Source organism: Abrus precatorius, unplaced genomic scaffold, assembly GCF_003935025.1.
Source record: "Abrus precatorius isolate BTA unplaced genomic scaffold, Abrus_2018 Scaffold3, whole genome shotgun sequence".
Classification (NCBI taxonomy): domain Eukaryota; kingdom Viridiplantae; phylum Streptophyta; class Magnoliopsida; order Fabales; family Fabaceae; genus Abrus; species Abrus precatorius.
This window is the reverse complement of record NW_020874373.1, coordinates 25657402-25668171: the sequence shown is the minus strand read 5'-3', so window position 1 is coordinate 25668171 and position 10770 is coordinate 25657402.

The following is a 10770-nucleotide window of genomic DNA, read 5'->3' as shown; positions in this document are numbered from 1 at the left end:
GACAATCTAGGGTAACCCTAGTACTACATTAATTTGTTTAAATTTTGATGAGGATTTGCGACAAATCTTTTAAACACACTAAAAAGGAAAAACACCATCATCAATCCTAAATCATATAATTTAGGCTCTAAGACCAAATGTAGGTAACAATTATTCACATAAGATTATATGATATTAGAACACCAAAGAGAATTAGAAATATCAATAGTAAAATTTTAGACTTACTTATTGAAAACAATCTTTGTAATGAATTTTTTTTTTTATTTGAGCTCTAAATTCAATGATAACTAGTAGACTAGAGTTTTTTTTTTTTTTTTTTTCATAACTCACTCTCCCAAATAACAACTCTTAGCAGGGCAAGCTATGAAGTCTTAATGATCAATGACTATAAAAGGAACCGAGCCAAATATATAAAATACTAACCTTAGTTCCTTCCTATCATAGACTTTTGGGTTAAGGCCTACACTTTAATCCACACTAAACAATTATAAATATTCAAGCCCAAACAAATATATCACTTGAATTAATTGTTAGGTTTACTTGTACACCTCATCTAGATCATGAATTAGCTTGTTTTTTTCTTTTTTGTAATAATAATAATAATAATAATAATAATAATAATAATAATAATAATAATAATAATAATAATAATAAGTAAATAATTTAGGAATTAAGAAGGAAAAATTTAGTTAAATCCATTTACCAGTCGAATATACAAGTGGAATTATAAAATATTTTGTTTATTTTGCTCAAATTATAAAAACTTAAATGACAAAGTAATAAGAATTAAACCAATTTTAAGAGGAAACACCAAAATAACATTAATATACATTGTTCTTATAATGTATAAGATGTTGACATTTGCAAAATATACATCAAAGTACATTAGGACTCATTTACAATATTTACAAAATACAAAATATAACAAGTTCTAATGAGCAGTCTATAGACTAATAAAGATATTAGTCATCTCCATGCCAACTCTCTATCGCCTCAATGTCGTCAGATTTGAGATTATCATCCAATCCGAGATATTGATCGCTTGAGTCCGCAATGGCCTGCCTACCAGTAATTCGCTTAAAAGTCCATCGAGACAGTCTTCCAAGGTAGTCATGATCATGATATGTGAACAGGTAGGTCACAACTACTAAGGTTCTAACTGTGCCATGATAAAGGTAAATACACAGGGTATGGTGGATTCTATTATTTACAGGGAAATCAAAAGATACACAATATAATAGTTCCATTTCTAGCATAATAGAGTTACCAGGTACATTGTCAACATGTAAGGCTAACTTAAAATAGCAAAATCTATGTTACTCGTTAAATACATAGTTTAACCTACAATGTACAAAACTATCTATGAGCCTAATGCTCTCTCTGGGTACTGTCATCCTGGTCCCCTGAAAGATTTATGTAAGGATGAGTCTCTATTTTCATTACCAAGCATGCATTTACAATTAAGTCAATAATACAAATAAGGAAATACAAAAAACTATCATGCAACAAGATCATCAATTATTCAACTTATTACATTTTCTGTCTATTAATACTTAGAATTCTCATTTCATATTTTTACTGCTTTTAAGATCTCTTGAGGTTTTTCTTAGCATAGATAGTTACTGGATAGTCGTAGCTACATGGATACAACGTGTGCCAACCTGACCCCTTCTAGCAAAAGCATGGTCAGAAGTTTAGATTAGAAAGTAAGTGTGAGGCCTGTGGTACTCTTACTCTCATTTGTTATGCGCAATTCAGGAAGAGCATCCACAACCATCATTTTCTCAAGATTTCTCAATCGACTCTATCTTCCACACCCGCAGTGTATCTCTAAACTATCCATACTTGTCTTTATCATATTCCTTCCTCATTTCACTTCTTTTTCCATATTTCTCATCTCATCTCGATATTTCTCATTATGGATTTACTCTTTTTATTAGTTATTATGGCCTAAACTCATTATTTGCTAAAACCTGAACTCATTATTTGTTTACTACCATGTTATTCATCCTTTCATTTCTCTATTTTACTCAAGTTCATTACTATGTCACATATCAATCAATCATTGCCGAGGGTTGGTCACCCTCGGACTCAATCCACAACATACATGCATATACACTCAAAACAAGGATTTTACGTATCATCAACACCACAAAACATGCTTCAAACATAACAAAAACATGTTCTCATCCAACATATACTCAAAAGCATGCATTTAATCACAGCATTTTCATGACCACAAGCATACCACTTTCTTAGTAACAAGATAGAGCTCTCCTTACCTTGAAATGGAAGTTTAGTGAAGGGTTTTTGAGAGATCTTGCTCAAAAGGTTAGGTTCTTCCTAAATATTATAAGAGATCATATTTAGAGTAGGAAAAACAAGAAAATAACCAAAGAAATGGAGAACCAACTTCAAAAACTTACCAAAGAGCAAGGAAAGTAAACTCTCAAGCTTTGATCAGAGAAAAGTTGAGATTTTTCAAGGATTTTCTAAGGAAATAAGGAGAGAGGTCAGAGAGAATGAAGAAAGGTCATAACTTGGATTATAATCTAAGTTTCTCAACTTGAAAACCCTTAAATATCTCTCAATTCGCAATATTCTCGCTATAGCGATAGCATCTTCACTACAGCGAAAGCATCCTCTTTACAGGGAGAGAGCGTTAAAGAGCCTAATTTTAGACGCTTATTTCTCGCTACAGCAAGAAATCCTGAAAGGGTTAGGGTTTGGAAATTTTATTTTCCATTCCTCTCTTCAAAATCTCTTCGATTCTCTCGACTCAAAACCCTATTTGACTGATTAAATTGCCTCCAAAGCCGTTCGTGAGCTAGATTGAAGGTTGGATTCATGTTAGGAACATTTGGAGGTGAGTTTTAATGGTTAGGGTTTCGATTTCTTATCCCTATTCTTTGTTTTCTCAGTTTTCCTTGATTCTTACGGGATTCTTCCATGTATTTATGACTAAGTTCAGTGTGGGGAGCCCTCTCGTTGTTAATTTCGTGTGTAGGTCTTCAATCTGAGGTAAGGGAGAACTCTACCCTATCTCATTGTGTCTTGATTTCCATTTATTCTGTTAAATGTTGCAATGTGGTTGAGATAGAGGGTAGAAAATGTGTGTTTTGATGGAAATTATTGTGTGTTTGAATGCAATGTGATGTGTGATGAGATGGTTGAACCCATTATAGGTAATTGTGTATTGTGACATGTCATTGATTGGTGATTTAACAATATGATTTGATTGTGGTAAAGTCTAATGAGAATTTAATGTTTAAGTGTAATGTGGGTGAATATGGGCATATGTGTCGTGTGCGAATATTAATATCGTATGCAATTGAAATGTGTGTGAATGAAGCATGTTAAGTGCAATTGTAAATATGTTATGAATGGTTTAACGTTACATTGGAGCTGTGAAAAATGGGGATGGTAGAAATAACTTGGGGAATAGAGAGTGGTGGTGACACCAACAACGAGTGTGGATGCACAATATGCCACACGCTCTCCTCCTGACTAGATCTCTGACCAACACCTTTGTCGAGCGACTCGTGATCGAACACGTGGTATCTGTGATGCGGGAGTAACCAACGACCATCGATGGTGTGTAACTGTGATCACAGTGCCACAGTGAGCGTGGCTACGTGCAGTGAGCGCACGTGTGTGTGTGTGTGTGTGTGTGTGAATGTTATTAATGCATTGAGCGCATCGGTTGTAAATTTAATTGGAATGCTTGAAAGTGTTGCTTGTGGTTGATTATATTTGTGTAAAATATGTTAGAAAATGTGTGAAGTGTGCAAGGTGAGACTCTATGCTTGCTTGTGTATGTTGGATAGTGTAGAGTACTCACCATTACATTTATTTTTCAGGTGACTAACACGATTAAAAATAGGCTCAGTGAAAGGGTGGATGAAACTGTTATAGAACTTAGGAATTTATTTTGAAAACTGATGTATTAATTGAGTCCTCTGGCAATTATTGATTCAAACACTATGCCAAAATGAAGATGTCAGAGCGGTTCCATTTTAATTTAGAAAGTGTTTAGAACTGCTCTAAAATCTCGCACTATCTAATATGTTGCACTTAAGAAAGCGGTTAAACAACCACTCTTACATGTTGATATTAGAGAGCGGTTCTATGTGGAACTGCTTTCACAAAGTGAATGTCATTTAAAATATACTACGAATTTGGAATTTGAAATTTCTTTCTTCGTGAGTTTTCTCTTTCAAACCAAAATTAATTTATTATTATGCTCAAACTTTCTTCATTTTTATCACAAATCAAAAGTAAAACTTGTTGAGTTTGTACGTTGTATTAATCAAACAGTCCATATCTACAACACTATTAGCAGAAAAAAGAGAACAAATTAGTGGGATGGTTTACAGTTAATAGAGGAAAAAAGAAAGAAAGAGAGAACATAGAGAACAATTAGAAAGGTAGCAACAGATGTAAAAGAAACTAACTTTTTTAACGCAAAGAAGACAAAGAGAACCTATAGTGAAAGAGACAGAGAACAACTTTGTTAACGCATAAAAGATGAAGAAGACGAAGAGAACTTACAGATATAAAAGTGAACAACTTTGTTAGCAAGACGAAGAGATTTGAGAGCGCGCTTCATTTATAAGATAGAAAAAAAGACTTTAGAGAGCAGTTCTATATTAACCGCTCTCAGAAGTATACATTAAAAAGCAGTTCTTTATCAACCGCTCTTAGAAGTGTGTGACTTTAGAGAGCGGTTCAATATTAACCTCTCTTAGAAGTATACCTTAGAAAGCGGTTCAACGCTAACTACTCTCTAAATATATTATTATAAAGCGATTCATACTAACTGCTATCTAAGTTAGCACTTCAAATGCTCGTTTCTATTGTAATGAAATTGTAATTCACCCTTATTTTGAAATATCTTGTTGAACTATGCTTCAGAAACCATTTGAATGAAAAATTTTTATTATTCCCTTTTTTACGAAATTCATTTATTTTAGAAATTAAATTTAAGGTGTTACAGAATAAGTATAGATAGTTAAAGAGATACACTGAAAGTATAGAGTCTGAAGAAGATTTGGGAAATCTGGGAAAAACTTAGGGTGAGGGATGACATTCGCTTGAGTGTACACATTTATAAATTGCGAATGCATCATTTGGTCACACACTCGTTTCTTGACTAAACTTTTAACTATACCTTTGCTAAAATGGGTCAAGGCGGCACACATGTATTTGTGATATTGTTGCTAACCAACAGCTATCTATGCTATGAAGTCCTCAACGGATCCCAGGGGTAATGACTATGATTATGATGAATATAAAAGTGTTATAGATGTGAAATAGTAGATAATTTGTATGATTATGATATATGCATTTTAATAGATTAATTTATGTTGTTACGATATATATGTTGTAGTACATCGATGGGTGCGACTAGGACACATGTATTGTGACATATTAATTAAGATGATATGATACATAAAAGTGTTATAGGCATGAGCCAAGAATGATTAAATTGTTGTATGTGCTTTGATATGATGGTTGTTAATGTAAGTTGATTATTGGTAACGAGTTAGAATAGGATGTTAGGTCATAACCGTAGTTTCATTAAGATGATCTATAATAAAAGAGATTTAGTGGGGCAGGAAATATTCACCCTTACTGATATTTTTCAAGTAATGAAAGAAAAGAGATGGAGATAGTTGATCTGTTCTAAGATCATACTCGTCAAGGATTATGAGAAAAGAATTGTTCAGATATAATTCATTTAATATAATAGATGTATAAATCTATTTATGTATCTTTACAGTGAAATTTTTTATTTGGTAAATTTTATGAATCTGTCAAATTTTATTAGTTTATATTCCTGTATTGTACCATATCTTCAAAATTGTACGAGTTCTTACAAATTTTCTTAATCATATTTTCAATATAAATTATTAAAGAAAATTATTTACATAAAAAGAAGGATGTTACAATGTTACTATGTCATATTGTTATTCTGCACTTACTGCAAACTATATTATTTATGTTAATTGTATAATAAATTGTTTAATGCTTCTCTTGAATTGTTAGATGTTAGAGAAAATATTATAAATTAATTCAAGAACTATAGAGAACAAGTGAAACGGAAAAGAGAAAACTACTGTGAGATGCAACAGTGTGATAAAGAGACAATAAAAGGTATAATGTTGAGGCGATTATATTATGTAACTTATGAAAATTGCTATAATTAATTATGTCTTACTAAACAAGTTTTTTTTTAGCTTTGTAACATTTCACTGTTAAAGAGGAGCACTACATGATACTTATTATGTAAGTGTAGAAGAATCTACTGCAATGTTTCTATTTATTTTAGCTTATAGTCTCAAAATAAGAGTTTTTGAAAACATTTATTCAATTTTGAAAATTAAATTATATTTGTGAACATTTATATGATTTCATCTAATTTATAAGAAAGATAATTTATAATATAATATTAAATTTTAATGATAAATTAAACATAAAAAAATAAATTTATTGTGTCATGATTTTTGAAAAAGAAATATTAAGTTATCATCTTTAATTATTTATTTAATAATTATTTTATATTTTTAATTAACACGTTACTTTTGAAAAATTATTAAATAAAATTTTAATGCAAAATTAGATTATTTTTTAAAAATTTAGATCTTACATCACACTGTAGATTTTAATTTCAACTTAGAATTCTAATTCTTTAAGTACGCTAAACGTAAAATTGTAATTCTAAACCAATTTCAGATATGATGAAATTGGAATTAAAATTACAATTCTAAATGTCAATTCTAATTCCATGCACCAAACGAACCCTTAAGATTTTATGATAGATTCTTAAAACTTTAACTTTTAAGAAAATAAGATCATAACATAAACCATAGATGTTATACTTACAATATGAGAAGTTTACGAATTAAGGTTCAAATAGTTTAAAAACCTTAGGCATCAGGGAGTGAAATAGAGTTGTGGTCAACGAGATTAGATGTGATAAGCATGCTTTATTTTTCTTTTCTTGAAACCTTATCCATCATGGAGTGCTACCTTTATCCTTGTCTAATGGCTCGGCAACAATATCTTCATACTTACTTTACATGGTTTGTTAATTCATAAGTACATATTCAAACTCAACGATAATCAATGTATCTTTTGCAATCATGTAAGTGCTTTCTTTGTATAGTGAATGGTTATGGATATAATATTTTTGTTTAAATACAACTTATTTTAGTTTAAATATAGTTTGAGTGATATACCTTACCAATGATTTTTTTAGTTGTATTTCAAGTTTTATCTTTATGAGGAGTCCCACATCAGTTGGGGGGAGTGACTTATCAGTCTTTAAATAGTTGTAGCGTCCTTCCTTCTAGCATGAGGCCTTTTCCTAGTGTGTCATATCTGGGAGAAACAAAACCGTGAGGAGTTAACCCCCAAAAGCGAACAATATCATGCTAACTGGTGGACTGGGTGTATGTTATCAATTGGTATCAGAGCTTGGGCCGGGTCCAGTGGACCTTATCGGCGTATAGGCCCTTCCCTCCTATTCATTCAAAGTGGGCATAAATGAGTACTCATTTATAAGAGTACTCTTAGGTATACGCACTCGATGCCTACGAAATGAACAAAGCATACGACTCGTCTAAGGCAGACAAGGCACGCAAACTGTTTGAATATTAAGCTTTTTTTATGGTTATGCCAGCGATGTACGGACCAAAGCTACCATTCCAAATGCATAAAAGACAGGACCCCCGTCTCTTTGAGCTCTATTTTTCTGAATCAGTTGTTGATGAATGAGTCGTTTCTGACTTAATTGAAGAAATAGTTTTATTTAGAACGTAAATGATCTTCATTTTACGCAAAAAGATGAGCTTCAAAAGACACGTTGGTCTGTCACCTTCATAAGAGTAGGAATGATAGGTCAGTGCCCAGTTCTTTCATTCCCAAGTCAGCTAATGAAGGTTCGGCTCGCCTGTCTTTAAGTGTGCTTTTGTGGAACTATTCTATTCATCTATCCCGTTCTCCTCCGTTCCGTTCTGGCCCTGTCGTCACCTATTGAGAAAGCAGCCTCCGTCGCCTCTCGTTCTAGTTCTATTTTTGCTTTCCTTCATTGCCTTCACCCAGCCCTCCAAGTAGAGGAAGCGATGTTATTCATCTGATCTTAGGTTGGCCTTTGAGTTGCCTGATACCGGCTATGATCTAGCTCTTCAATGCCATCCATGCTTTCAGTTTGGTTTTTTAGTAATCCAAAAAGCAAAAACATATATACTCTAATGGTCAGTAGCGAAAGGAATGGATTTAGTACAATTGATATCTTAGTTAAAAGATGGACAAAAGTCTCGTTCAGTATCAATTGATGAAACACCCCATACCCCGTTTGGATGATTTACTTGATGAATTGTTTGGTGCTTGTTATTTTTCTAAGATTGATCTTAAGAGTGGATATCACCAAATAAGAATAAGGGAAGGGGATGAATGAAAAAAAGCTTTTAAGACTAAATATGGCTTGTATGAATGGTTGGTTATGCCATTTGGGTTGACTAATGCACCTAGCACCTTTATGCCCTTAATGAATCATGTGGCAAATCTTTTGATGAGCATATGTTGCATTTGAGGTGTGTGTTGGAGGTTTTAAGACATGAACAATTGTATGCAAACATTGAAAAATGCACATTTTGTAAAGATCATGTAATTTTTCTTGGCTTTGTTGTTAATTCTAAAGGTGTGCATATGGATGAGGAAAAGGTTAAAGCCATTAAAGATTGGCCAACCCCTAGGACTGTGAGTGAAGTGAGGAGCTTTCATGGGTTAGCAAGCTTTTATAGGCGCTTTGTGAGAAATTTTAGTACCATTGTCGCACCCTTAAATGAAGTTGTTAAGAAAAATGTGGGTTTTAAATGGGAAAGGGAGCAACAAGAAGCCTTTAATACTTTGAAGAATAAGCTTATGCATGCACCGATACTTGCACTCCCTAATTTTGTTAAATCTTTTGAATTGGAGTGTGATGCATCTAATGTGGGGATAGGGGCTATTTTGACGCAAGAGGGACATCCCATTGCTTACTTTAGTGAAAAGCTTAATGGAGCATGCTTGAAGTATCCTACTTATGATAAAGAACTCTATGCTTTGATTAGGGCACTCCAAACATGGCAACATTATCTTTTATCTAAAGAATTTGTGATCCATAGTGACCATGAATCATTGAAATATCTTAAGGGTCAAGGGAAATTAAATAAAAGGCATGCTAAGTGGGTAGAGTTCCTAGAACAATTCCCTTATGTTATTAAGCATAAGCAAGGTAAAATGAATGTAGTGGCTGATGCATTATCTAGGCGTTATATGTTGCTTTCTATGCTTGATACAAAATTGCTTGGATTTGAACATGTAAAGGAACTATATGTGCATGATGCTGACTTTGCTGAATTATATGCATCTTGTGAAAAAGGAGCTCGTGATGGGTTTTACAAGCATGATGGGTATTTGTTTAAGGGGAATAAATTGTGTGTGCCTAAATGTTCAATTCGTGACGTGCTTGTGAGAGAAGCCCATGAGGGTGGTTTGATGGGACACTTTGGTGTACCTAAAACTTTAATGATATTGCAAGAACACTTCTTTTGGCCTAAAATGAAATATTATGTTTATAAATTTTGTGAAAGGTGTGTTGTGTGCAAGAGGGCTAAATCCAAGGTAAATCCTCATGGCCTTTATACTCCATTACCTGTTTCAGATTACCCTTGGATTGATGTTTCTATGGACTTCATTGTAGGTTTGCCAAGGATAAAGAATGGTAAGGACTCTATATTTGTGGTTGTGGACCGATTTTCAAAGATGGCTCATTTTATTCCATGTAGGAAAGTAGATGATGCTACACATATTGCGGACCTATACTTCAAAGAGGTTGTAAGGTTGCATCGTTTGCCAAGGAGCATTGTTTCAGATAGAGATTCAAAGTTTCTAAGTCACTTCTGGAGGACCTTGTGGCAAAAACTTGGAACCAAACTTCTATTATCTACCACATGTCACCCACAAACAGATGGACAAACAGAGGTGGTAAATCATACCTTAACTACTCTTCTCAGAACTATGGTAAAAAAAAATCTCAAATCATGGGATAAATGCTTGTCTCATATTGAATTTGCATATAATAGGACATTTCATTCAACTACCCTGCATTCACCCTTTGAGGTTGTTTATGGATTTAATCCTCTCACCCCGCTTGATTTGTTGCCACTTCCTAATGTTGCGTCTTTAGTACATAAGGATGGTAATGCCAAGGCTGAATTTGTTAAAAAGTTGCATGAAAAGGTGAAGGCTCAAATTGAAAAGAAAGTTAAACAACAAGCAAAATATGCCAACAAGGGAAGGAAGAGAGTGGTATTTGAACCCGAAGATTGGGTTTGGGTACACATGCGTAAAGAGAGGTTTCCTATACAAAGAAAGTCAAAGCTTCAGCCAAGAGGAGATGGACCATTCCAAGTCTTAGAGAGGATTGGAGATAATGCATACAAAGTGGACTTACCAGGTGAATATGGTGTTAGTGTTACTTTTAATGTATTTGATTTATCTCTCTTTGATGTAGATAATAAAGAGTCAAATTTGAGGGCAAATTCTCTTGAAGAAGGAGGGATTAATGAGAATCAAGGAAGGCCCATTGAAGACAAAGACTTGAAGGCATTGGAAAAGCTTCAAGGACCAATGACAAGGGCAAAGGCAAGGGCAAAAAGAATAAATGAAGACTTAGAAAAGATTGTTGCTGTCTTATTTGAAAGGGAGCTCAATTTAGAGTTA